We start from the raw sequence: 6,783 nt of genomic DNA, 5'->3' as shown, positions 1-6,783 counted from the left end.
ATGAGGACAACTGTCATTTTGTTCAGGGTTGCAATTAATTAATCTATACCTTCAGTGGCGGCAGATGATATGAAGAAAGGATATATCACACAAAAGAAGATTTATAATAAGGGAAATCTTGCACGAAATCAACCGATTTGCTCATCTATCTTAATATATGCAGCCTTGCACAAACATATTGTATGGTAAATCTTCTTATACGTCTTTGTGTATTCTCCTTAAAGCAAATTCAGCCAATTCTCTTTCATGAAAAATTACAACACAGTGATCATTTCCTTAAATCGTTTCACCCCGAAAAAATTCCCAAGTTAATTCTACTAAACCATCTTTTTCTTATTGGATTGAGTTATTGTTGTAGAAGGAATGTACAATTTTGATTTCTTGAGTAACCATTTTACCTGGATTTTTTTTTAATTTAAGTATTTGTACCGTGTGAGAAAATTACTATTCTAAAGATAGTTTTCTCGAAACGTCTTGCTTACATAAATCTCATAAGTGTAGTCAAAATTCTGTTACACAATTTTACTCCTTGGATTATATATTTTAATATTGCTACTACAAAAGTACAATATATGTGCTAGCTACACGTGAATAGTATCGGAAAACAAACAAAAAGAAGAACTTTATGGTTCAAGTTGTTTGATTCCAATCAGGATGAAGCAAACATGGGTAATAAATAGTATTATTTGTTGGAATAATCACAGCCTTGCATTACAAAAAACATGCAACAATTTTTACACTAATAAGATTTGATATTCTATTAGAAAAAGAGTATCGGTGCGTTATTTTGAAATCAGGATTCCAATACATCAAGTTTTGATATTCATACGAGATTAGGAAAAATCTGTTATTTTCTGTAATTTGATTATCTTATTTTATCTGTGATAGCTACTGTCCCTTTGCAAACTGCTTCATCATAGCTTAGTCGCTTTCGTTATTTTCATTTCCATATCGTTTTGAATTTCTTGGTCTTATCTGACCTCTTTTTATGCTTTCTATTGAGCCGAGGGTCTTTCAGAAACAGTCGTCCTACCTTGGTAGGAGTAAGATCTGCGTACACTCTACCCTTCCCAGACCCCACGTTGTGGGATTTCACTGGGTGGTTGTTGTTGTATTAGGAAAAATCTGTCATAATGTTCACGAGATACAAGATTCTGATTTCTTTCTTCTAAAATGGTGATTAGCAAAGATTTGGTGCTATCAATATCGGGTTTGAAAATGAATCTCTTTTCATATTCGTTCTAAAAAAAAATCATGCATGCTTAGGATTTATAACAACAACATACCCAGTGTAATTCCACAAGTGGGTCTTAGAATGCTTAGGATTTATAACGACGATAAATAACACAAAGTCAAACAATCGCAAATGTTCGATTTATTTGTCATAACATATTCACACAACGTCAATTTACATTGCACTTTTAAGAAGGATATAAATGTTGACATCATAATCCTCGTCATGACAGAGAAACTATAACATATGAAAGGAACAAACATCAAGAATATCATCTATAAGGAGGTATTATGTTAGATACGCTTCATTACATGCCCGTACCTCATAAAAATCAAAATAAGTAATTAAAGACGGATGTATATATTTAATTAAACATTGATTAACCTCAACAAACAAGTCACCACACCACGATCCATATTAATCACTTAAATTAACTTGTATTTTACTCTTTTAAGTGTAATTATTTATTCAAATTTTATTTTGATAATATTGAATTATTTTACAAGATCGTGTGCTACATGAATCGATATACATGTGCAACATACGTGTCGAGAAACTAGTTATACTATAATTATTACTATATTACATTAACCATAAGAGCTTAACTTTTGTACAATAATAATGTAGTAGAGTTCTACGCTATTAATAGTTAAAATTACCTACAATAACAGGTAAGTATCTATAACAGACCTAATACGATGACCTAATAATATTATAAAGAGAAATAACATATTATAACAAATAAAAAATACGCTAATAGTAAAAAGAAAATTTGTTATTTTTTTTATGCATATAAGATAAATATTACAATAGATTAGTGACGTCATCATTACCTTTCCACATTAAAAAGGCCCCATACACTGCTAGTCAATTGTCCATATAATGTTTACGATGTCACTCTAGTATATCTTAGAAAAAAATGGGCAGGACAAATTTGGTGCTTGCCTTTTTTCCCTCCAGGACTATAAATCATAAACTAGTGCCTTATTTAATTCTGCCACATCCAGACACAAAAAGCAATCAAGGATGACATCATATCGCCCATACCATTTTGCTACGTCTTTCAAACGTTCCCCCCCCCCCCCCCCCCCCCCCCCTCTATATGTTAGAAATTTGATTTGAAACTTAAAGGGAAATAGCATGTATAATTCTCTTCCTCCACTAAATTAAGAGTTGTTATAGTAGAAAGTCACTTTCTTTGTCGAAGAAAATTGAAATCAAGACAAAAAATGACTTTTGAAATAATAACTACTAACTAGTTGTTTGATCATTTGAGAAATCAACCCTGAGTCAATTTAGAACACTAGTATATTTTGTCCTTAATTCATGAGATGTATATTTGATCCTTGGTCTTATTGGACTTTTCTCTATAGCTCAAATCGAATAATTGGACCACCCTTCCTCTTGGCTTGGTTGGTTATAAAAGAAAAATTTGAGAGAAAGCAAGTTAGAATTTATTTAGGGCGAACAATTTATTGGATGGTTCATTTAGTCTAAAGCCAGTCAAGTTATGAAATTGGTAGAAATTCTTGTTTTTCTGTTGAAGGAAAGAGGCTTTAAGCCTTCATTGACACCAATACACTTGCAAGGGGAGCATCATGAAAAGCGGGACTTTACAGAAGCAGATGCAATTGAGTTCATCAAGTTTACAACAATAATTATGCCTGAAACTCAAACAAGTTGACGTCGATTATATAAATCTCACTCTTCATTTAAATTTATTTCATATCACCATTATCATACAATATTTTTTTATGCGAAACATGTGTAAATATGCATATAATTTAGTCTGAAATTACTAAATACAAATTGAAGAGACAAGGGCTCGTGGCATTTGCTTTGGCCAAGAATATACAGCATTAAATTCAGCAAATGCTCGGTGTTCCCACTCACATGTTTCTTGTCCAGTCCTTGTCTCTGTTGCTTTCACGGGTCCGTTTTCCCTCTCATTAATTTCTGTCTTCTCCATCCATCACCACAAGGTCCATAGTTTAGTCATGAATGGGTACTTAATTAAAAAAATTAAAAAAAGTACCCGATGCACTAAGCTCCAGCTATGTGCGGGTCCGGATAAGGGCCGGATCACAAAGTTCTATGTACGCAGTCTTACCCTATATTTCTGCAAGATGTTGTTTCCACGGCTTGAACCCGTGACCTCTTATTCACATGGCATCAACTTTACCGGTTACGCTAAGGCTCCCTTCTTGTGAGTGGGTACTTAATTACTCTCTTTTACTTAAATTAACTATGTAATAAGTTGATTTTAAATAGTGCATTATATTGAATACTTACTCATTGTTACAAAGAAGTAATGGGTATAAACGTTCTAATGGTTTGATTAATTCACCTTGAGTAAGAGGAAATATTGTACGAATTGTTGTTAGATGCAACTTATAGGTAACATGGGAGCACTGATTGATGAACACTTTCACCACATTACTAGAGAAAACCTTATTTGTACACATAACGGGTGTGCTTGGTACGAATTGAATGTTTCTCACGAAAAAAATGCTTTTTTTTTTTTTAAATAACCAAAAAAATATTATCCTAAAAACATTTACATATAATTTAAACAAACATGATTGGACTAGGGATGGAGTGGGGGTAGGGAGAGAGCTTGGGGAGAGGGGTGTGTGAATAAAGTTCCACGTTGGTAGTTAAAAATAAAAGTAAATTACTTATAGTTTATAAAGTGTTGAATACTCTTAATAGTGTGAGACCTTTTGTGAAAAACTGTATAAATTGGTCCAAGACGGAATATCACACCATGTAAAGAGTATCTTTGGGTTGTTGTAGCCCTACAACTGGTATAAGAGCCAATAATTTTGCAAGACCAGCATGTAGATGGCGGAATAATGGTGTGGAGTCCCGCTTAATGCCTTTGCCAGTCTACAAACCGATTTAATAGATTTATCCGTAGATTTATAGACGAGTATTAAGGGGATGGAGTGGGTCAGGGGTTCAAGGTGAGGGTGGGAATGAGGGTGGAGGATAAGGTGGGGTGTTAGAGGTGAGCAAGAGACAATAAGCATGAACTATTTACATATAATTCAATTTTTCAAAAGTACTCTATTCTCCCAATAGACATGCCACCATTTGATTAGAGATAGAACACAACAAAGCATACTTATAAGTATCACTAGGGAGTAGAATTTTTCTTTTTCTCTTCTCATTTTTATGTGATTAGGGATTTGAACAAGTTTAAAGAGGTAGTGAGGTACCAATATAGATCATTCTCTTTAAAAGGAAGAGAGCAAAGGGCCAATAAAGTTACGTTGAAGAGAGACCCTACCTACCATGACCACTTGAACCCAAATGGGACATGATTTTGCCTTTTTTTTGGAGGTAAAGCTCATAGAAGTGTCACATTAGGATAAGGTTTGTTGAAGTTTGGTGGGTAAGTAGACTAGAAACATTCAGCAAAACAGATGCCATAGGCCCATGGCCCATTAGCCCTACCCCACGACTCTGCATCATCATTTCATCATCAAGTCATATTTTGCTAACATAGATGAACTTACAATTAGCGACAAATATTACTTCATCCTTTGATTAAAGGTCTCAGATTTGAGTTTCTTTTAGTATGGAATCGCCTTTATTAGGAAGCGCTCTGTCCCCCAATATGAATTTTTTTAGCGCAAATCCAAATTTAATCGAATTTTAATACGAGTATCAACCGAAATAGAAAAAAACGATTAGGTGAACTTGAGAATTGTGATAGGATAGGGAGATCCTCCTATGTACTTTAATCAAAGATTTCAAGTTTGACGTATATTGAGAGCTCGTTTGGGTTAAAGTTTCGATTTGAAATTTGTGTTTGTTTAAGATATTTGAACAAGACTTCAACTTCAACTTGAAATTTTAGCTTCAAAATCCCAAATTCACCTAAAAGGTAAAACATAATTTCAAATTTTTATTTCAATTTTTTTTTAAATTTAAAACTTGACCTATAATTTTAACTTTAGTAAAAAGAGAGCCTTAAGTTTCAATTTTGTTAAAAAAGACATTCTCGAAGTGAAGAGATTATCTGAACCATGTAGGAGGATTACACCATTTCTCTTTGCACTCTGAAACACACACACACAGTTCCATTGTACTACTTGCCTGAATCCAGCATTTTCACATGGAAGCTAATTGTTTGCTGATCTAGGAGTGTTCTTCAAAAGTTTTTATTACTTTTTAGCCTCTTTTTTCAATTTGAAATAATGCCGTAAAATATTGTTTTTTTTCAAATAAAATGTCTTTTATTATGTGTTAACGTGATTAGGTAAAAAATATGTTTGCACCCAAGCTTACAAAATCTTTTTATTTTGAAAAGAATGTTTTGTCGAAAGTATTTTTTTAAAAAGTACTTTTGAAGAGTAATAGTTTGGATAAATACTTACTCGCGCCGAATAATTACACCTAACTAAACAATTAACCTTAAGAATTAACAAAGTTAAGTGAAACACATGTTTTACGTACATTCATTGGCTTAGTGTAAAAACACCCAGTGTAGTTAAAAACTTTTGTCAATATTACATCAGCGATTTGTACTTGGTTTCTAGAGAAATTATTTTTTCAACTTCTGAAACAACAACTTATGCTATTACTTAAAAAATACTTTTTTCCCTTAAAACCTGGTCAAACACATCAGCTCTCCAAGATAAGTAATTTTAGCTTCTCAGAAGCTTGACGAAAAAGGCTATTACCAAAGTCACTCCCTAATCTCCAGTTTTCTTTCTTTTGGTTAATCTCTTTCGTTATTTGATTTAAAGTAAAAGCTGGTGAAATGGTAGTCAAGATGGAATAGAGACAGTATTAACCAAATTGCAGAGATTATATCAAGTTCTGCAATTGTTAAACATACATAATTATATATTGTTTGTCACGTCTAGATCAAAAAATTGCGCGGATTCCCTTCAAAGGAACTGGTCTTTAATTTTTGGCCCTCAAATCGATGGTCTTTAATTTTTGGGCCTACTTCTCATTTAATGAAAATTTGTGGGTCAGAGTATCCTTATTCGCGTGTCTACGAAATCAGAGATACGGATTCGAACCCCAGCAAAGTCAAAAGAAAAAAACATTTTCGTAAGACAGGATTTTCATAGAAACTATGTCTATTCGGGTAAGGCATAACTTTTGTATAGAGATATGCTGGGCAAGGGGTAAAAGCATAACAGATGTGCAAATATATCCCTCAACTTTGAGCAGATATACCCCTCATTAAAAAAGTGGTGCATATATACCCCTGTCGTTACACAAATGTCACAAATATACCTCTATTGTTACATAAATGGTGCAAATATATCTTTTTCGCTGCCAGATCTTTTTTTAAAAAAAATCATTTAGCTTATCTTTATATTAAGAAAACGACATGTGAATTTAAAAAAATAAGTCTACCCATTTTTCTTAGTAGATTTATCTTTTTAAGGCCACGAGGCAATTTGTTTCTAGTGGGTTGTCTCATTCGTTTAAAAAAAAAAAAAACTCATTGGCTTTAAACAAAAATAATTCTACCCATTTTTTTAAAAGAACCAAACCCGACCCACCAGAAAAAAATTACCATG

Source organism: Lycium barbarum, chromosome 7 (assembly GCF_019175385.1).
Source record: "Lycium barbarum isolate Lr01 chromosome 7, ASM1917538v2, whole genome shotgun sequence".
NCBI lineage: Eukaryota > Viridiplantae > Streptophyta > Magnoliopsida > Solanales > Solanaceae > Lycium > Lycium barbarum.
This window is presented reverse-complemented; position numbering follows the sequence as displayed.